We start from the raw sequence: 21,902 nt of genomic DNA, 5'->3' as shown, positions 1-21,902 counted from the left end.
GGGAGTGTAAGCCGGAGGTAGAAGGGTTTTCAGGAACCCCAGTATCACAAAAAAAGGTACATAATATTTCAATGGATATACATATATATCCATTCATCTGCTGATGATACTTAAGCTGCTACCATATCTCAACTCTTAAAATAATGTTTCAATGAGCATTTTAGAGCAGATATTTTTGACATATCAATATTGATTATTGGATCATAGAGTAATTCTATGTTAGTAGAATTGAGGAAATTCCATACTTTTCCCAAATGGCCATATTAATTCTCCTTGTCATCAACAGTATGTAACATAGTTCTTCATGCTTTTTGAAATCTTGATGCATTGTATATTTTTCTCATTGTTCCATATTTGAGATATCTCTTATCTTCTAAACCCTAATTTAAATTTAAATAGTGATTTTCTATTTTAAGTTTAGAAAATGATATATTTTTTCTTTTTTTGGTACTGGGAATTGAATCCAGGGACATTATACCTCCAATCTAAACCCTCAGCCCTATTTTTATTTCTTAATTTGTAACAGCGTCTCACTAAGTTGTGGATGGCCTCACTAAGTAGCTGAGGCCTCACTAAGTAGCCCTAGCAGCAAATCTGTGATTCTCCTGACTCAGCTTCCCAAATACTGGGATTACAAGCATGCACTGCCACTCTAAGCAGAAAATATTTCTTTAAAAATGTTTTTCTTCATTTAGATCTTCTCCTTCAAGTCCTTGCCCCCCCTCACAAGGCCCCTACCCATGCGAGACCAGGTTGATGGTTCTGCATGGTTTGGAAGGGTTCCCTCCATGCTGATGTAATTCTGTTTTCTAAATACTCTCTCTTTTAAACAGGCACTGACCGGGAGTTTTGTGTCTAAACAGCCAGTTGGGTATAATTTAAAAGAAGGCTTCCCTCTGGGACACATGAGAGCCACGCATAGGAGCAAATGAGTAAGAGGGGACAACAGGATGGGAGAGTGTTCTCTCTGGCTTGTGGCCAACATAGTGGGCTACATTGCAGTAGTTCAATTGTGCATGCCAGTATATCTCCTGTCTTACATTTGTGGCTTTTATTGATCCTTGTTTTCTTTTGTGGTGATTAGAGTTAGTTCAGCATTTTTTCTTTATATTTCTTTTCTTTCTCTATTTCTCATCTTTTAAATTTTTCCTGTGTGTGTGTGTTACTGGGGATTGAACTCAGGGGTATTCTACCTCTGAGATACACCCCTAGCTCTTTTTACCTTTCAATTTTAAACAGGGTCTCACTAAGTTGCCAGGGCTGGCTTAGAACCCGCAATCTTCCTGACTCAGATTCCCAAATACAGGAATTACAGATGTCCAGCTACACTAGGCCTCAAGTTCCCTTCTGATGTGACCCAGATAGAAATTATTTTCTAGCAAACATATATATAAATATATATATTTGGTATATATATGCAAATATATATATATATATACACTTGAATGAATAGTTAGATATATAAATAGCTATGTAATACACAATTTTTAGATTATTTTCTCTTTTCTGGGTGAAATTGTATTTAATTTAGTGTGTGTGTGTGTGTGTGTATGTGTGTGTGTGTGTGTGTGTGTTATGGGAAAAAAAAGAAGAGGAGTGTGTCCTAAAAGATAGGCACTTGTCCTAAGTTGGTAGTTCATGTACTCATTTTTGAAAATATGGAAATTGTGGATTCTTTGCTTTAATCTAAGTTTTACTTTCATATGAAGCAGTGCTTAAAATATTTAATCAATTCCTAGAATTCCTGTAGGAAAATGGCCACTCCCAGAATATTAACTTTTTTACAAGAATACACCACTGCATACAATCATGACATACAGCACCCATCTTGATGGTTAAATCCGAGGGGATGAGAGGTATAAAGTATCTGAGCTTAATTAGCCAGAATAAAATGGAAAAGCCAACCCAAGCACACAGTTTTGTGTAAGATCACTTTGAAAGTGTTATAAAGAGAAAATCACTACAGGTTACTCTGATATGCTTTAGGACCTGCTGGAAATTCATACTGAAAATAAGAAGCCAGGAGAAATTTGATAAAGAGTAACAGGCAAGCAATTCTAGGGTGGAAAGACACAGAGTGCTAATTTCCCTAGGCATGTGAGTAGATTTGGCTGAGCATAACCAGCTGGTTGGAGCAAGAGCTTACTCTTTATTTTCTCTCTGTAAATCATTCTGTTGGACAAATTCTGCACCCTTTAACTTAGCAAATGTACTTGAATTTCCCTGTTCTTCGAACTACAAAAAAGTAGAACCTTCTTACCTGGTCGACTTATATCAAAGTTAATTGCTTCACTGTTTATTTTTTCTACTTAAAAATGGAGTTTTAGTGCAGTATAAAATACAAATATTTACCATTAAAATCGTCATGCTGAGTGCCTTACTTACCTCAACTTCTTGCTTGTCAGGAATGGTAACCTGGTCTTGGTGTCTGTTTCTGTCACCTCCTCATCCTGACCTGTATCCACCATTCATGAGTTCATCTTCATCCATGTTAGTCAGGATGGTCTCCAGATCGGCAACATGCTTGGAGTTCTATGCCTGGAACATGGCCTCCAACCTGATGACCAGATGCCAAGTGACGAGACGATTGGTGGAGGAGACAACTCCTTCAATACCTCCATCAGTGAGATGGGTGCTGGCAAGCCCAGGATAGTGTTTATAGAGTTGAAATATACAGTCATTGATAAAGTCCTCAGTGGCACCTACTGCCAGCTCTTTAATCCTGAGTAGCTCATCACAGGCAAGGAAGATGCTGTCAGTATCTATGCATGCTTCCAGTACAACATTGGCAAGATCACTGACCTTATCTTTTACCCAATTCAAAACTGAATGGCCAGTGCTTAGGTCTTCATGGCTTCCTGGATTTTCACATTTTTGTTCTACTCAGCTCCCCCTACCAGGCTTCTCAGCTGCAGTTGACCCTTAAAACTCCATCCTCACCACCCACACCACCCTGGAGCACTCTGACTGTGCCTAGATAATGAGATCATCTATGATATCTGTCACAGAAACCTTGACATTGAGTTCCCAATCTACAATAACCTGAACCACCTTATTAGCCAGATTGTGTTCTCCATCACTGCTTCAATCAGATTTAAGGGAGCTCTGAATGTTGATCTGACAGAATTCCAGACCAACCTGGTACCCTGTTCCCACATCCATTTCCCTCTGGTCATATATGTCCTTGTCATCTCTGCTGAGAAAGCCTACCATGAACAGCTTTCTGTGGTAGAGATCACCAATGCCTGTGTTGAGCCAGCCAATCAGATGGTGAAATGCGACCCTCACCATGGTAAATGCATGGCTCGCTGCCTGTTGTATGGTAGTGATGTGGTTCCCCAAGATGTCAGTGCTGCCATTGCCACCATCAAGACCAATCAAACCATCCAATTTGTGTATTGGTGCTCCACTGGCTTCAAGGTTGGGATTAACTACAGCCTTCCATGTGGTACCCAGTAGAGATCTGGCCAAGGTACAGTGAGCTCTGTGCATGCTGAGCAAAACCACAACCATTGCTGAGGTCTGAGATCACCTGGATCACAAATTTGACCTGATGTATACCTAGGATACCTTTATTTAGTGGTATGTGGATAATGAAATGGAAGAAAGAAAGTTTTCTGAGGCCTGTGAGGGCATGGCTATCCTAGAGAAAAGATATTGAGGAGGCTGGTGTGGATTCTGTTGAAGGAGAGGGTAAGAAAGAGGGAAAGGAATGTTGTTATAGTCCTGTATTGTGTCATATTTCCAGAGCTTCAACTTCAAAGTTAGCTGACAGTGTTTTATTTTTACAGCATCTTCACTCAATTATGATCATGTGTGTCTATAGAATTTTTTCATCATGTCTCAAAGCAAAGGCTTTAAAGAAAAAAAAAGTTGTCATGCCTTTGGGATCAAGTACTACATCAAGTTGCTGCCTCAGAACCTGTGGATGTGGCTCAGGGGTAGCGTACTTGTTTAGCATATATGAGGCCCTAGGTTCAATCACCAGCACCAACCACAAACAAACAAAAAACAATAAAAGCATCATAAGATTTGAAACCAACCAAACACTGCCATGACACCAAATTTTGGATCCGACAGCACTGTCAGCACAGTAACATTTTCCTAGGGAGAATTTTTATCTCCAAAACTAGCCTCCCACTTTATTTTGACAAAACCCAACACTCATCTCTTTATGCAGTCGTTTGTGTGGGAAGGTTGACAAATTCAGCCCTAAATATCAAACTGTATCCTTTTTATATTCATACATCTTGGATATCAACAATATGATTGTCCCAAAAGACTGTTGGCATCATTAGTTTTATGAGTTGGACAATTACAAGGTTTGTTTTGGTATAAGTTAAAGACCAACTTTAGTTTTTCAGAATTATTAAAATGTGTAAAAAGAGGAGCATATTTTAAGAAATGATAGTATATAAATATGCATATAAACTTAAACTTGACTTATTTGAAAATTAATCTATGTAGTAATAATATTCCTCCAGCTACATATTCAGGACTTCATGAGGGCAAACTTTTTTTTTACTATATTTATCCTAATTCGATAATCTAAATCTTTTCTACACTGAATTGGCAAAATAGTCTTCTCTGTCTTACTGCAAATGAAATTTCTCCATTTATCTTGGTAATATTAGAGCAGATTGGGAAATACAGACTAAAAGAATATAAGAATGAAAATGTGTGGTCAAACTCAAGAGCAAACTGGGGAAAGTTTAAAATTTGACCACTTTTTAACGTCTTTAACCCTTCAACCCAATAGTGAGCATGGTTGTGGATTTATCACTGGGTTAGCAGTGCACAATTAACTGCTGATTAAGAAAGGTTTTTTAGCATCTGTGGCCCCCTTATTGCTAAACAGAAAATGCTATTATCCTTTCAGAAAAAAATGTATTCATTCAAAATTTTGGCTTAATAAAATTTACCACTTTGAAAGCCTGAAATTATAATGGACAAAAAGCTGTATCTGTGTTTGTCAATACATGGGATACATTAATGTCTCAATTTCATTATCTGCTGTATTTTGTTCACACACACACACACACACACACACACACACACACACGTGTCTATACAAAGCAGAAGTCACCAGAGTATAAAAAGCCTCTATTTTTATATTTATGTAATATACATATTTGATTAAGTTGCCAAGTTTTATCAATCTAAAAATACTCAATCTAAAAGTCCATTTTAAGGCTGGGCGTGGTGGCACACTTGTAATCCTCACACTTGGGAGGCGGAGACAGGAGGATCGTGCAGTTTCGAAGCCAGTCTCGCTGGCTTAAGAAACCCTGTTTCCAAATAAAAGTATAAAAATAGGTCTGGGAGTGTATCCCAGAGATAGAAGAGTTTCCAGGAACCCCAGTGTCACCAAAAAATAAAGAAATGAAAGAAAAAGAAAAAAAGAAAGAAAGAAAGAAAGAAAGAAAGAAAGAAAGAAAGAAAGAAAATAAAGCCCATTTTACCTTAGTTCCATTTCAATATTTCATATCTTTCTCTTCAATATTTTATATCCATGTATCAATGAGAATGCATCTCAGATCAAAATACTCATAATAACTTCCAGTTTTGGAGTGAATTTCTATAACATGTATTTAATAGGTGATTTGTTATTCTTGTTGGTATATGCTGTGTATTTCACTAAATCTTGTACTGAACATGTTCTTTTAAAACCTAAAAAAAAACAGAATATGATCTGAAATAATCTCCAAATCACAAAAAAATGTGCTTTAAAATACTGTAACATGAATACTCTCATTTGAAAGTATTTTAATATTTTTTAGAAAATAAAATAAATTACTTTTTAGTAATGGTGATAAATATGAAGTTAATAATACCTATTTAAACTGAAATGCTAGAAATTTGTGGCTTTCAGAATATATGCTTTGACTTTTTTATGGATTTGTTTTGAGTTGACACTCTATGCCCAATTCTCTCATTCAGTTCAATTACATTTTTGGCCAGTGTAGGCAGTTGGTAAATCAACACATTTTTATTCACAAAGAGAAAATCTTTGGCATAAATGGAGGTGCTATTAACTTACATTTTTAGAACAAATTGTCAGCCCTATTAACTTCGTTCTTCTTTAAGGTACATCTTTATGGTTTCTCTTGTGAAAAATCCTACTGTGCTTATAGCTTCAGTAAATTGCTTGAGTTAATTTCCCAGAAACCTGTAGAATAAGTGTAGAAAAAGCAGGGCTGCACAGTTGGATATCAACTTGTTTTTCTAAATCTCTCTAGCTTAATCTAACTTGCTCTAAGTCATTAAAGAAATGCAAAAAAATAAAGATTATTCTGCACAATAATTTTTAAAAATAAAGCTTCCTAGGATCTTAAAATGTCTTGCTATATTAAGTTTAATCAATTTGAACAAGCAAATCATTAGTACTCATTTTAATCTTAGGATGATTTAATTAGCATTTTTGCTTGTGTTTCTTGCATCAAACTCTTTCATGAAGAATTTTCTCTGGTGAGATTTTTTTTAGCCAGTTCATTTTCTAGAAACATCTCTGGTCTGAATTATGCTCTTTGTTCTTCTAGTTACAGATTATAGTGCCCAGAAACTCTGACTATAACATGTATACAGTATATATTTATTTTTCAGCTTATTCAGAATTGCATGTATGCATGACTTGCTGCAGGCTCAGAAAATAGTACAATTCTTTTTTTGAACAAATAATCAGTATAGAAAAATATCACCTCTGTCAATAAAATAAAAATAAAAAGAAGCCTCTCTTCCAAAAGACTATTTAGATTCAGTTTCCTAAATATTTAAGAAGATATTTATCACATTTTAAAGAAATGTGTCCTAAACAGAACAAATACCATTAAAATGGCAATTCTTGGAACTTCCAGGAAGATGGCAACCGAGAAAAGCGGGGCTTAAGAGCCCCGCTAACAACCAATCTCCATTACCACAAATTCAGCGCCTTTCATAGCCTGAAAACACCATCACCAGAGAAACAAAAAAAAATCACCAGGTTCCAGAGAGAAAGCGGACTGAGAACAGAGCTCAGAGCCACAGAGGAGATACACCGGCCTCACACCCGAGGATGCGGCAGCAGCGCCATACTGCCTGCGGCAGTGGCAAATTCACTGGAGGACAGCTACAGCAAGCCGAGGTGAACCGCTGCGAAACAGCCAGGTGGGATTTTTCAGCGCAGGGAACATCTAAAGCTCCCAGTGGCTGAGCTCAGCACATGCTGCAGGGACTCAGAGTTGAACTCAAAACCAGAGAAGAAAAAATACGCCAGCCTCACGGCCGAGGGCGTGGCAGTGGCGCCATATTGCCACCTGCGACAGCAGCAGTGAATTCACTGAGTCCAGTACAGCTACATCTGCGAACTCAAGAACAGTGAGTGAAATTGCAGGCCACAGAGGAGAAATCCCAGTACTATACTCCCTGGGACTTGACCCAGTGGGGGAGTGGCAGTGGCAGAGATATCACACCATAGGAGAAGGTGCAACCTGGCACCCCCCATAGTCTAAAGCAGCCTCTATCGACTCCCTGGGTCGGAGATTCTGTGATACAACCCAGAAAAGGAGTAGTGGGGTCTGAGATACTACAGACTCGAGATCCAGAGCACCTTAAGTGAAGTCATAGTGACCCAAGGGAAGAACCCAGAGAAGGCACAAACTTCCGAAATCATGGGAAAGAGGAATAACACTGGAGCAATGAATGCCCACAGCCCCACAACATCAGAACCCAATAAAACAGAAAATCAGAGATTTCTAGAAGATCAAATCAGGAAAATAACTGTAGAAATAATAGAGGTGCTTCGAAAAGAACTCAGAGAGAGCCAAAAAGAGATAAAGGATGCAATTAATGAAGTAAAGGCCTCAATTCAAAGCACAAACAACCGATTAGACCACATGGAGAATAGAATCTCGCTCATAGAAGATGATAATTCCAAAAATGAACGCATAGTTTCTAATCAAGGAAAAAATATCCGACAGCAGAAATCTGATATTGAAGAAATATGGGCCCATTTTAAGAGAGCTAACCTAAGAATAATTGGAATAGAGGAGGGAAAAGAAAGTGAAACCAAAGGGATCAACAATCTCTTCAAGGAAGTAATAGCAGAAAATTTTCCAAACATAGAGCAAGAGGTTGATACACAGATCCAGGAAACTTATAGAACTCCCTTTAGACAGGATCCGAGAAGAGGATCCCCACGCCACATAATTGTCAAAATGACCAATGTGGAAGCCAAGCAGAGAATCTTAAAGGCAACAAAAGCAAAGGGCCAAGTGACATTCAGAGGCAAACCAATTAGAATCACTCCAGACTTCCCAAACCAAGTCATGAGAGCCAGAAGGGCTTGGAGTAACATATTCCAATCTCTGAAAGAAAACAACTTCTAGCCAAAAATTTCCTACCCAGCAAAACTTTCTCTCAAATTAGATGGAGAAATAAGAAGCTTCCATGACAAACAGAAACTGAAGGAATTTATGTCTTCAAAACCAGCGCTAGAGAAAATACTCAGAGATTAACTACAAAGAAGAAATAGGTAACACACACCAGAACCAGAGAAACAAGATTTTCCATCCAACAGACAACTAAGATTGGTTATCTGTGGAGATTCATTACTTATGTTAGTCTTTTACCTATCTCTAAATTTTATTGTTTGCCTTTATTGTTGTAAATTTTTAGGATTTCTAGTTGGAATATTAATATACCTTCAGATATAGCATTTGGAAATAGTTTATCTATTAGTAACTTTTAACTCTGTTTACATTGTCTTTGGATATACAATATTTTTTATTTTTTAGGGAGTTTTTATACTCTTCTGTTGCCTGTGCCATTGAAATCATATCCAAGAAATCACTGCCAATTTCAATGTTGTGAGGTTTTATGACCCAGATTTTCTTCTAAAAGTTTATAGTCTTAAGATTTATATTTAGGTCTTTTATCTATTTTGAGTTAATATTTGTATATGGGATTAGGTAAGGGTCCAATTTTATTCTTTTCCATGTAATTATTATTTTTCAACAATATTTAGTTAAAAGATTATTATTTCTACCACCAAATGTTCATGGAAACCTTGTCAAAAATAACTTGACAATATAGGGAAGAATTTAGCTCTAGGCTTGTATTTAACTCCAATGGTCTATATATCTGCCTTTAGAACAGTACTACACTGTTTCAATTATTGTAGCTTTATATGGTTTGAAATCAGAAAATATATATCTTCTAGCTTTGTTCTTTTTCAAGATCGTTTTGGGTATCTAGAATCCATATTCCATATTAGGATAGATTTTTTTCTGAAAAATAAATATATAAATATATGATAGTTTCACCTAAAAAAATAGAAAAAAATATTCTCTGGTAAGAAAGAAAGCAAAAAGAAATATTGAAATGTTATCTTTAAGACATCAAAAGCTTGGTATCAGACAAATGAAACTGTTATGTGAGATTATCATTTTTAATTTTGGATAAATTGCTATAATACTAGATGTCAACCACTAAGCCAAGCATGGGAGGGAGGGATGGGGAGGGAATGGGGTGAGGATCGGGTGGGAGCTGACTGGGCGTTATGTGCATGTATGTCTACAAAAGTTTGTATCCCACTATGATGTATGAATACAGTGCACGAATAAAAATAAATAAATAAATAAATATAAAAAGTGGCAATTCTTTAAAAAGTAATCTATAGTTTTAATGCAATACTCATAAAATGACCAAGTTCTTTTCTCACAAACATAGAAAACTCAGTTCTTGCATTTATTTGGAACAAAAAAGCACAGAATATTCAAAGTAGTTCTCAGCAACAAGATTCATGCAGGAGGAATCACAATACCTTACTTTAACTATACTACAAAGCCATAGTAATTAAAGCAGCATAGTACTGGCACAAAAACAGATACACAGACAAGTGGAGAAGAAACAATGGACTCAGAAACAAATCCATACTCTTACAGCCAATTGATTTTTGACAAAGGTGCCAAAAAAAATACACTGAAAAAAGATACTCTGTTCAACAAATGGTGTTGACAAAACTGGTTAACCATAGTTATAAAACTATGGAATATGTACAAAATGAAATTTTGTTCAGACATAAATAAAAAATGTCATTTGTGGGAAAATGGATGGAAGAGGAGAACATTATGCAAAATGAGATTAGTCAGTCACAAAAACTAAGAAATCAGATGCTCTACCTAATATTTGGAAGCTAGGTAGTAAATAGGTCATAGGAGAAACTCTAAACAAAGAAGGAAAATATAGATGAGCAAATAAGGTGACCTAACTGAGGGGAATGGGAGGAAGAAAGAGAAAAATTCTCTAATGTAAAGGATGTGCATTCATAAACATATCTGTCAATCATTAAGCCAAAATATGAGAAGGAGGGGACTTCCGGGAAGATGGCGACCAAGAAAAGCGGGGCTTAAGATTCCCGCTAACAACCAATCTCCATTACCACAAAAAGAGCGCCTTTCATAGCCAGAAAACACCATCACCAGAAAAACAAAAAAACCACCAGGCTCCAGAGAGAAAGCGGACTGAGAACAGAGCTCAGAGCCACAGAGGAGACACACGTGCCTGAGGATGCGGCAGCAGCGCCATACTTCCGGCGGCAGCGGCGAACTCAGCGGACGGCTACAGCAAGCCGAGGTGAGCCGATGTGGAACAGCCAGGCGGGATCTTTCGGCGCAGACAGCATTTAAAGCTCCCAGTGGCTGAGCTCAGCACACGCTGCAGGGATTCAGAGTGGAAATCAAAACCAGAGAAGAAAAAATACGCCAGCCTCATGGCCGAGGGCGTGGCAGAGGCGCCATATTGCCACCGGCGGCGGCAGCAGCAGTGAATTCACCGAGTCCAGTACAGCTACATCTACGTACTCAAGAACAGTGAGTCAAATTGCGGGCCACAGAGGAGAAATCCCAGTATTGTGCCTCCTGGGACTTGACCCAGTGAGGGAGTGGTGGTGGCAGAGATATCACACCATAGGAGAGCGTGCAACCTGGCACCCCCCATAGTTTAAAGCAGCCTCTATCGACTCCCTGGGTCGGAGACTCTGTGATACAACCCAGTAAAGGAGTAGTAGGGTCTGAGATAATACAGACTCGAGATCCAGAGCACCTTAAGTGAAGCCATAGTGACCCAAGGGAAGAACCCAGAGAAGGCACAAACCTCCGAAATCATGGGAAAGAGGAATAACACTGAAGTAATGAATGTGCACAACCCCACAACATCAGAACCTGATAAAACAGAAAATCAGAGATTTCTAGAAGATCAAATCAGGAAAATAACTGTAGAAATAATAGAGGTGCTTCGAAAAGAACTCAGAGAGAGCCAAAAAGAGATAAAGGATGCAATTAATGAAGTAAAGGCCTCAATTCAAAGCACAAACAACCGATTAGACCACATGGAGAAAAGAATCTCGCTCTTAGAAGATGAGCAATCCAAAAATGAATGCATAGTTTCTAATCTAGAAAAGGATATCCAACAGCAGGAATCTGACATTGAAGAAATATGGGCTCATCTTAAGAGAGCTAACCTAAGAATAATTGGAATAGAGGAGGGAAAAGAAAGTGATACCAAAGGGATCAACAATCTCTTCAAGGAAGTAATAGCAGAAAATTTTCCAAATATAGAGCAAGAGGTTGATACACAGATCCAGGAAACTTATAGAACTCCCTTTAGACAGGATCCGAGAAGAGGATCCCCACGCCATATAATTGTTAAAATGACCAATGTGGAAGCCAAGCAGAGAATCTTAAAGGCAACAAAAGCAAAGGGCCAAGTGACATTCAGAGGCAAACCAATTAGAATCACTCCAGATTTCCCAAACCAAGTCATGAGAGCCAGAAGGGCTTGGAGTAACATATTCCAAACTCTGAAAGAAAACAACTTCCAGCCAAAAATTTCCTATCCAGCAAAATTTTCTCTCAAATTAGATGGAGAAATAAGAAGCTTCCATGACAAACAGAAACTGAAGGAATTTATGTCTTCAAAACCAGCGCTAGAGAAAATACTCAAAGAGATTAACTACAAAGAAGAAATAGGTAACACTCACCAGAACCAGAGAAACAAGAGTTTCCATCCAACAGACAACTAAGATTGGTTATCTGTGGAGATTCATTATTTATGTTAGTCTTTTACCTATCTCTAAATTGTATTGTTTGCCTTTATTGTTGTTAATTTTTAGGATTTCTAGTTGGAATATTAATATACCTTCAGATATAGCATTTGGAAATATTTTATCCAATTCTATTAGTAACTTTTAACTCTGTTTACATTGTCTTTGGATATACAATATTTTCTTTTATTTTTTAGGGAGTTTGTATATTCTTCTGTTGCCTGTGCCATTGAAATCATATCCAAGAAATCACTGCCAATTTCAATGTTGTGAGGTTTTATGACCCAGATTTTCTCCTAAAAGTTTATAGTCTTAAGATTTATATTTAGGTCTTTTATCTATTTTGAGTTAATACTTGTATGTGGGATTAGGTAAGGGTCCAATTTTATTCTTTTCCATGTAATTATTATTTTTCAACAATATTTAGTTAAAAGATTATTATTTCCACCACCAAATCTTCGTGGAAACCTTGTCAAAAATAACTTGACAATATAGGGAAGAATTTAGCTCTAGGCTTGTATTTAACTCCAATGGTCTATATATCTGCCTTTAGAACAGTACTACACTGTTTCAATTATTGTAGCTTTATATGGTTTGAAATCAGAAAATATACATCTTCTAGCTTTGTTTTTGCTTCGAGATTGTTTTGGGTATCTAGAGTCCATATTCCATATCAGGATAGATTTTTTTCTGAAAAATAAATATATGATAGTTTCACCTAAAAAAAAGAAAAACATATTCTCTGGTAAGAAAGAAAGCAAAAAGAAATATTGAAATGTTATCTTTAAGACATCAAAAGCTTGGTATCAGACAAATGAAACTGTTATGTGAGATTATCATTTTTAATTTTGGATAAATTGCTATAATACTAGATGTCAACCACTAAGCCAAGCATGGGAGGGAGGGATGGGGAGAGAATGGGGTGGGGATAGGGTGGGGGCTGACTGGGCGATGTGTGCATGTATGTCTACAAAAGTTTGTATCCTACTATGATGTATGAATACAGTGCACCAATAAAATAAAATTTAAAAAAATATGAGGAGGGAAGGTGGAGGGAATGAGGAAGGTCTAAGTGAATAATGTGTACATGTATGCCTCTATCATCTTGTAAACCATTAAGAAGTATGATTACCGTGCACCAATAAAAAATAAAAAAGAAATGTGTCCTAAAATTATAAGCCAGGTGTGGTGGTGCACACTTGTAATCCCAGCATTCAGGAGGCTGAGACCAGAGGATTGCAGTTCACGGACAGCCTCAGCTACTTAGTGAGGCCCTCTGCAACTTAGTGAGACCCTGTTTCAAAATAAAAAATAGGGCAGAGAGTATTGCTCGGAGGTCAAATGCCCCTGGGTTCCATAACCAAAACCCGCCAAATATATATATTTATAAAAATGTTATAAGTGTTTAGGTACACATATTTATTTTCAGACATCTTACCCCCAGTTTTTATGACTTACTGACAAATATTTTCTTTTTACCAAATTTTTGTACAAGTTACTTGAGCTGTCTTTTTTAACTAGACTTGGGTTTTGAAGATTTTTGAGGCTAAGGAGGCATATTTCACTACATTTCTTGTTTTATCAAAATTATGCTATATTGTAATCCCAGAACTTGAGAGACTGAAAGAAGAGGATTACAGGTTCGAGGCCAGCCTTAAGCAACTTAGAAGAATCTGTTTCAAAATAAAAACGACTAAAGGTATAGCTCAGAGGGAGAATGCTCCTGAATTCAACCCTAGTACCTTCCTCCCCAAGACAACAACAATAATAGAATTCTGATACATTAGTTTAACCGGAACATTCAACCTGGATATCAGATCATTTTCAATATTTACTGGGGTTCCTCATTCTCCATTATCGCAGAAGGGGTGTGTGATCATCCTCAACTTCCTTTAGCAGGAATTTTATTAGGTCAGTTGAACCAAAATCCCCCTTCTAATTTTTCCTGGTAGTAATTTTTATCCACTCACCTGTACTTGGCTCCTTTTCCATGAATTCCTATTTTTCTTATTGTTTTTGGAATGTAGCCCAATCTCTCTGCACACTGAAAGTACTGCCCTCTGACCAGTGCTTCCTATACTCATCACAATGGTTACCCTGAATATAAAGTGTTGTACTACTATGTAACAAGTGCCATTTAATAATTTATTATTTATTATCCATTTAAATTGTAGACTGAGAAAATGGAAATTTAAAATAGACAGGATATTGATTTATTAACAATCAATTAGAAAACCTTTGATAAGAAAAAATACCCACAAAGGAATAAAAAGCATTTTATAAAGTAAGAATTAGCTAAAACATTTTTGCATATTGAGAGGCATTAGAGAAAGAATGTCAGAGACAGATGATCTGGGTACTAATCTTGAATCTGCCATTTACTATCAGTAAGTGAATCAGAACATACTTTACCATATAGCATGTACTTGGTTGTGATAATACACTTCAGATTGTAGTACAATCAAAATCCGTTTGGCTCCATAATTTTTACTACAGCCATACCTACCTTAAGAACAAAAAGGCTCATACCATTCCTATAGACTTTAGACTTATAGCTTAAAAGCAACTGGTTAGATATAAGAAGTGTTAGAAAATAGATGTGTTAAGAAGAATATTCCAGTTGATTCACCACAGAATTTGAGACTTCTATGTATAAGATTAATTCCTTTATGCTGATATGCCATTTATGGAAGTTTTTCATTCAAATGTGAATATTCCTGCTAGAGTTTGAACCTGAAACTTTTTTCAAAGGCCCTCACATTGAAGACTAAGTTTCCAGCTTAGTCTTGTAAGGGAAGGTTTAGGGAGTTAAGAATAAGTCTAACTAAGGATAAAAGAGACCTGAATGATTAAAATTATAAAAAACTAAAAAAAGAAATTGAACAAGATTTTAGAAGATTGAAAGACCTCCCACGCTGTTGGATAGACAGAATAAATATCAAATTTGCTATTCTACCAAAAATGATCTGCAGACTCAGTGATGTCCCTACCAAAATGCCAATGTTATTTTTCATAGATCTAGAAAATCAGTTCCAAAATTTATATATATAAAACAAAAGACCCAGAATAACCAACAAAATTCTCAACAATGACATATATGTTGGAGTTATCACAATACCTGAATTCAAGTTATACTACAGAGCTAAAGTAATAAAAAAAAACCATGATATTGGCACAAAGATAGACATACAGACCAACAGAATAGAAGATAAATGAACTCTCACTCTTAACAGTGAGTTAATGTTTGATAAAGATATCAAAAACATACACTAGAAAAAAGATACTTTAGTGTTGGGAATAATGGTTACCCATTGTAGAAGAATAAAATTAGACTCCAACCTCTCACCCTGCACAGAAGTAAACCCAAGATGGACAAAAATTTTAGAAATTAGATCAGCATATTTTCAGTCACTAAAAGAAAGGAGCATAGAGGTAACACTCACATAAAGGCACTAGTAGAAAGTTCCTCTGCAAGACCCCAAATTAATGAATGGGATGGCATTGTGTTAGAAAGATACACAACAAAGGAAATCATCAAGAACCTAAAAAAAGACCCTACAGAATAAACACAAGTAAAAATAAATGAATGAATTACCTAATTAGTTAATTAAAAACCAAAGAAAATTAAAATATAAAAATATAACAGAAACATATATATGTAGAAATGAAATGTATAGGTGATAGTGTGAGATATTAATACATGTATATATGGTTACCATGTTAATGTAGTTAACATATTCATTGCAACAAACATTTGTCATTTCTTTGTGCTGAGAATGTTCTCTCTACTCTTGTTCTCTTTATTCTTTGAAAAATAAAATTAGTATTACAATAATAGGTATTGTGCTATAGAAATTAGATATTATTCCTCTTATCCAACTTACAGTTTACACACCTTCTTATTATATATTTTTTGAGGGTGTTAGGGGTTAAAATTAAAGCTCACATGCTAGGCAAGCACTGAGCTATACGAAACCCCTAATTTTGTTGTATTTTGAAGTGGGCTTTCACTATGTTACAAAGGCTGGCCTTGAACTTGACATCCTGCCTCAGCCTCCCAAATAGCTGAGATTATAGGCATGCATCACCATGCCTGGATGCACATCTCTAATTCTATTTATGAAGGCTCCACCTTCATGACTTGATCTCATCATAACAATCCTCAGAGGCTGCACTGGGGAATAAATTTTGACAGAAATTTGGGAAAAGGCATAAATATTCCAACAAAAACATGAAGGCACAAAGGTAAATAAAATGGAAGTCATGTTCAGATGGCTGAATTCCCTCTCACATAGAAAAATATGTGAATCATTATTTAATGTTGTTTAATGATCATATAAACTTTCTAATAATTCTTTTAAACACTACTTAAGAAATCATATAGTATTATATATTATGTATGTGCTATCATATGCATTGTATGTATATAACACGTACATATTTTAAGATAATGTATTATATCCAATATGTCACTGAGACACTTAATGCTTTGCTTACTTGCTTCCAATCCTGTTCCAAACTGTATAGTTTATAAAAATATCTAAAATGTAACAAATTGAGACAAAGGTAATCTACTTATAACATACTAAAATGAAAATTATCTTCCAATTTAAAGCTATAATTTATGTAGCATTTTACTGAAGTTTCAGAGAAATGGGAAAATATCATGGAAAGAAAAAATACTTAATCTATGAATTCTTTTTTGTAATTTTTTAATTGGTGCACTGTACATGTTAAGGGAGTACAAAATGGTAGAGACATATATGCCCACATCACCCAATTAGCCCTTACCCAATTTCCACCATATTTTCTCCCCCCTCCCTTCTTCTTATATATGGCTTTGTGTATTGACTTTGATGTTAATATACATCATTTACATTAGGAAAATTCCTTCTATTTTCCTTCAACCTGCCTCAGTTAGGTCACCTTATTTGCTCATCTATAGTATCTACTTCTTTGTCTAGAGTTCCTCCTATGACTCATTTTCTCTCTAGCTTTTGCATATTAGGGAGAGCATCTGATTTGTTACTTTTTGTAACTGACTAATCTCACTTGGCATAATGTTCTCTAGTTTCATCTATTTCTTTGTAAATGACAATTGTTTCTTTTTTTCTGAGTAAAATTCCATTGTGTACATATGCCATAGTTTTGTAATCCATTCACCTGTTGATACATATCTTGGCTGGCTCCATAGCTTGGCAACTGTGAATTGTGCAGATATGAACATAGATATGCATGCATTAGTTTGGTAATTTGGTTTTCTTTCTTTTCTACCCAGAAGTGGTATTGCTGGTCATATGGTAAATTCATTCCCATTCTTCTGAGGCTCCTCCATACTGTTTTCCAAAGTGGTTGTACTGATTTGCAATCACTCCAACAATGTTCCTACTTCTCCACATCCTCACCAGTATTTGTTATTGTTTGTGTTTTTAATGATTGTCATACTAGTTAGAGCTGGTGAAATCTTAGGGTAGATTTTCATCTCTCTGATTTATAATGATATTAAAATTTTTATGAATTTATTGGCCTTTGAATTTATATTTTATAAAGTGTCTATTTAGTTCATTTTCACATTTTTATTGGTTATTTGTTTCCTTAGTGCTGAGTTTCTTGAGTTATATTTTAGATATTAGTCCTCTATCAGAAGAGTAGTTGGCAAAAATCTTCTATTCTGTTGACCTCTGTTGAGGTTCTTGATAGTTTCCTTTGCTGTATAGAAGCTCTGCAATTTAATCCAGCCCTATATATTGATGTACCTTTTAGTTTCATGTGCCTTGGGGGTCTTGTTGAGAAAGTTTTTACCTGTGCCTATGTGTTGCAGTGTTGAACCTATGACTTCTGCAAGGATTCTCTGGTCTAATTTCCAAGTCTTTGACCCATTTTGAAATCACTCTTGTGCACAGTGAGGGAGTGTGGTTTATTTTTATTTTTCTGCATATGATTGACCAATTTTGCCAACACTATATGTAGAAGAGGCTATCTTTTACTTAGTGCATGTTTTTGGCCTTTTTGCCAAAAAATCAATTAGATGTAAGTGTGCATATTTGTTTCTGAGTTCATTGTTTTTGCTCCATTTGTCTGTGTATCTGATTTTGTTCCAGAATCGTGCTGTTTTATTACTATGGCTTTGTAGTATAATTTAAAGTCAGGTATTGGGTCCCTATTGCATAGATTTTGTTGTTGAGAAATACTTTGGCTATTCTGGATTTTTTGGTGTTATAAATAAATTAAAGGACTGAGTTTTCAGTGTCTTTGAGAAATGACCTTGGTAATCTAATGGGTAGTGCAATGAATCTGTAGATCACTTTTGAAATAATGGCCATTTTGATATTTATTCTGCCTATCCATGAAAATGGAAGACCTTTCTAACTTCTAAGGTCTTCTTTGATTTTTTTTCAGTCCTTTATAATTTTCTCTGTAGAAATATTTTACATCCTTGGTTAAGATTATTCCTAAGTATTTTTGGGGGGAATATCCTGAGTGAAAGTGTTTTCTGGATTTATTTTTTCAGTGGATTTATGGTTGGTGTACAGTAAAGATTCTGATTTTTCAAAATTGATTTTTATCCTGACACTTTGCTGAATTTGTTGATCAGTTCTATTAGCTTTTTTGTTGAGTATATTGAGTCTTCTAAGTATAATATCATGTCATCTGCAAATAAGGATAGTTTTAATTATTTTCTCATTTGTACTTCTTTGATTTCCTTTTCTTGCCTTATGCTCTGGCTAGAGTCTCAAGTACTATGTTGAAAAGAAGTGATGGTAATGAACATCCTTGTCTTATTCCTGTTTATAGAGGGAATTCTTGCAGTTTTTTCCCCATTTAATATGATGTTGACTATGAGCCTATTGTAGATTGCCTTTATGATACTGAGGTGTGTTCCTTCTATTCCAATTCTCTGCAGTGCTTTTAGCACTGTATATTATATAGTACAAAAATTATGTATTTATATAAATATACAATTGATTTAAATATATACTATTTTACACATTAGTATATATGTAGATTTAGGGGAAAAACGGTGAAACTTTCTGGAAGACATATTTGAAATTATTTTTAGAGCAAAGGAATAAAGGGCTGATAAATATGTTAAGATTGGAGATGACAACAAATCTATGCTATCATAGTTGTGCTTTTAAAATGACAATGATGCTAGATGTGGTAGCACATGCAATACTTGGGATTCTGAGATACCTGGGATTCAAAATTAGCCTCAACAACTTAGTGAGACCTTATTTAAAAATGCAAAATAAAATAGGGATGGAGATTATTCTCAGAGATAGAATGCCCCTGGATTTAGTACTCAGTATTACTAAATAAGTAAATAAATGGGAGAATAAAGAAAGAGGAAAGGAAAGAATAAGAAAGAAGAAAGAAAGAAAGAAAGAAAGAAAGAAAGAAAGAAAGAAAGAAAGAAAGATGAAAATGTCTGAGAAAAGAATCACCTTAAAGTCATAACCTTCAGTAATGTATACAGAGATTATGATTTCACAAAATAATTACTTAGCAGTAAATTTAAACAGAATCAGAGAAAGTTGGAAAAAACAAAAAGGCTGTTACAGTATATCCATGTATAAAAATGTTTCTGACACAATGATGAGAAGGCAGGAACTAAATGGTTGGAATGTTTCTCAGCCCTGGTGTCAAACCACAATGCCTGCCTCTAGGTATGTTGGTGATATTTCAAATGTCTACACATTACTAGACTCTTATTATCAAAGTATATCTGCTCTTGGACTAGTGAAATAAATAACATCATAGACTTCTCTCATTTTTGTATAAAGACAAACTACAGCTGTATTATTGTTGTTACTGCTATATGTAATGTAAAGTATCCTGAAGTAACAGGATACTTCAGAAAGTAACAATTCTTTACATTCTAATGTCAATTTTCTGTCCAAAGGAAGACACAGACTTACACATTTTTTTGCTTTTTCACTTTTTATTTATTTATTTTTAAATTTTATATTGGTGCATTGTAGTCATACCTTTTATTGGGGTACAAAATGATGGGGGCATACATGCACACATCACCCAATTAGCCCTCACCCAATTCCTAACCCATTCTCTCTCCCTCCCTTCTTCTCAGTACTAAGAAAACAAATAACCCCATAAAAATGGGCAAGTAAAGACACTCAACAAAAGAAGAAATTGGCTAAGCGATTGACTTTGATATGTTTGTTAATGTACATCATGTACCTTAGAGAATTTCCCTCTTCCCCCTTCCCATCCCCTCAGTTATGTCACCTTATTTGCTCATCTATGGTATCTTCTTCTTTGGCTAGAGTTTTTCCTGATTCATTTTCTCCCAGGCTCCCACATACTAGGAAGAGCATCTGATTTTTTATTTTTTATGACTGATTAATCTTACTTAGCATAATGCTCTCCAGTTTTGTCCATTTCCCTGTGCATGATGTAATTGTGTTTTTTATGACTGAGTAAAATTCCATTGTGTATATATTCCATAGTTTTGTAATCCATTAATCTGCTGATGGAAATTTTAGCTGGTACTATAGTTGGGAGTTTGTGAATTGTACAGCTATAAACAGATACACATGCATCAGGTTGGTAGTTTGGTTTTCATTCTTTTCAATAGATACCCAGAAGTGGTATTGCTGGATCATATGGTAAGTTTATTCCCATTCTTCTGAGGATCCTCCACACTGTTTTCCAAAGTTGTTGCACTAATTTGCAGTCCCACCAACAATTTATTAAAGTTCCCACTTCTCCACATCCTTGCAAGCATTTGTTATTGTTTGAGTTTTGAATGATTGCCATTCTAGTTGGAGTTAGTTGAATTCTCAAGGTAGTTGTGATTTAAATATATCTGATTGCTAATGATGTTGAACATTTTTATGCATTTATTGGCCATTTGAATTTCTTCTTTTGTGGAGTGTCTATTTAGTTTACTTGCCCATTTTTTGATTGGGTTATTTGTTTTCTTAGTGCTGATTTTCATGAGTTCTCTATATATTCTAAATATTAGATCTCTATTGGAGGAGTAGTTAGTTGGCAAAAATATTCTCCCATTATGCTGGCTCACAGTTGAGGTTCTTGAAAGTTTGCTGTACAGAAGCTCTTCAGTTTCATGAAATCCCACATATTGATCCACCTTTTAGTTTCTTGTGCCTTGGGGGTCTTGTTGAGAAAGTTTTTACCTGTGCCTATGTGTTTCAGTGTAAACAAACATTAACATTTGGTCTGTAACTAAATATAGAAAATTCAGAGAGGAAAAGAATGCAATCTCTGGATGACAATGATCACTGTCAAATGGGAACACCAAAAATTATTGCCTTATTGTTTGATTCCAAGTGTCAAACTGTTATTTGAAAAATTCTAATGAGTCAAAAAATTTTAAAGTAAATTGCATTTGTTTAATGAACCAATACCAGCATGGAGATGCCTCCATTTCTGTTTACAGAAAGGAATAGACTTGAAAGAAATTTGATAAAATAAATATTTGACAGAGTAGGTCTGTGCTCCCCAGCAGAAGAATTAATCCAAGCGAATCCCCTGGATACTGCACTGGGCACTGTCTGAAACCCCAAAAGAAGCCCATACTGCATGGTGCCCCAGGCTCTCCAGGACAAGGGCTATAAAGATTATGAATAAGCCGGGTGTGGTGGCGTATGCTTGTAATCCCTGCACTTGGGAGGCTCAGACAGGAGGATCGCACAGGTTTGAAGCCAGCCTCAGCTACTTAGTGAGGCTCTCAGCAACTTAGTGAGACCCTGTTTCCAAATAAAATATAAAAAAGGTCTGGGAGTATAGCCCGGAGGTAGAAAGCCTCTGGGTTCCACCCCCAGTACCACCAAAATAAATA

General features: G+C 35.7%; 2 pseudogenes across 2 annotated transcripts in view; one reads left to right on the top strand and one right to left on the bottom strand.

Annotated features, from left to right (window-relative positions):
- LOC308269557 (thrombospondin-4-like) overlaps positions 1 to 2,468 on the bottom strand; it is a 69,302-nt pseudogene extending 66,834 nt beyond the window's left edge. Inside the window, exon 1 of the transcript in view lies at positions 2,386 to 2,468. The product of the transcript in view is annotated as a thrombospondin-4-like (transcript). The remainder of the gene's footprint in view (positions 1 to 2,385) is intronic.
- A 458-nt stretch (positions 2,469 to 2,926) lies between these two features.
- The window catches only part of LOC308269556 (tubulin alpha-1B chain-like), a 67,025-nt pseudogene continuing 48,049 nt past the window's right edge, over positions 2,927 to 21,902 (top strand). Inside the window, exon 1 of the transcript in view lies at positions 2,927 to 3,693. The product of the transcript in view is annotated as a tubulin alpha-1B chain-like (transcript). The remainder of the gene's footprint in view (positions 3,694 to 21,902) is intronic.

This window comes from Muscardinus avellanarius (assembly GCF_963383645.1).
Source record: "Muscardinus avellanarius genome assembly, chromosome: 11".
NCBI lineage: Eukaryota > Metazoa > Chordata > Mammalia > Rodentia > Gliridae > Muscardinus > Muscardinus avellanarius.
Note: the sequence above shows the minus strand (reverse complement) of the source record. Positions and strands in the feature narration are given on the sequence as shown.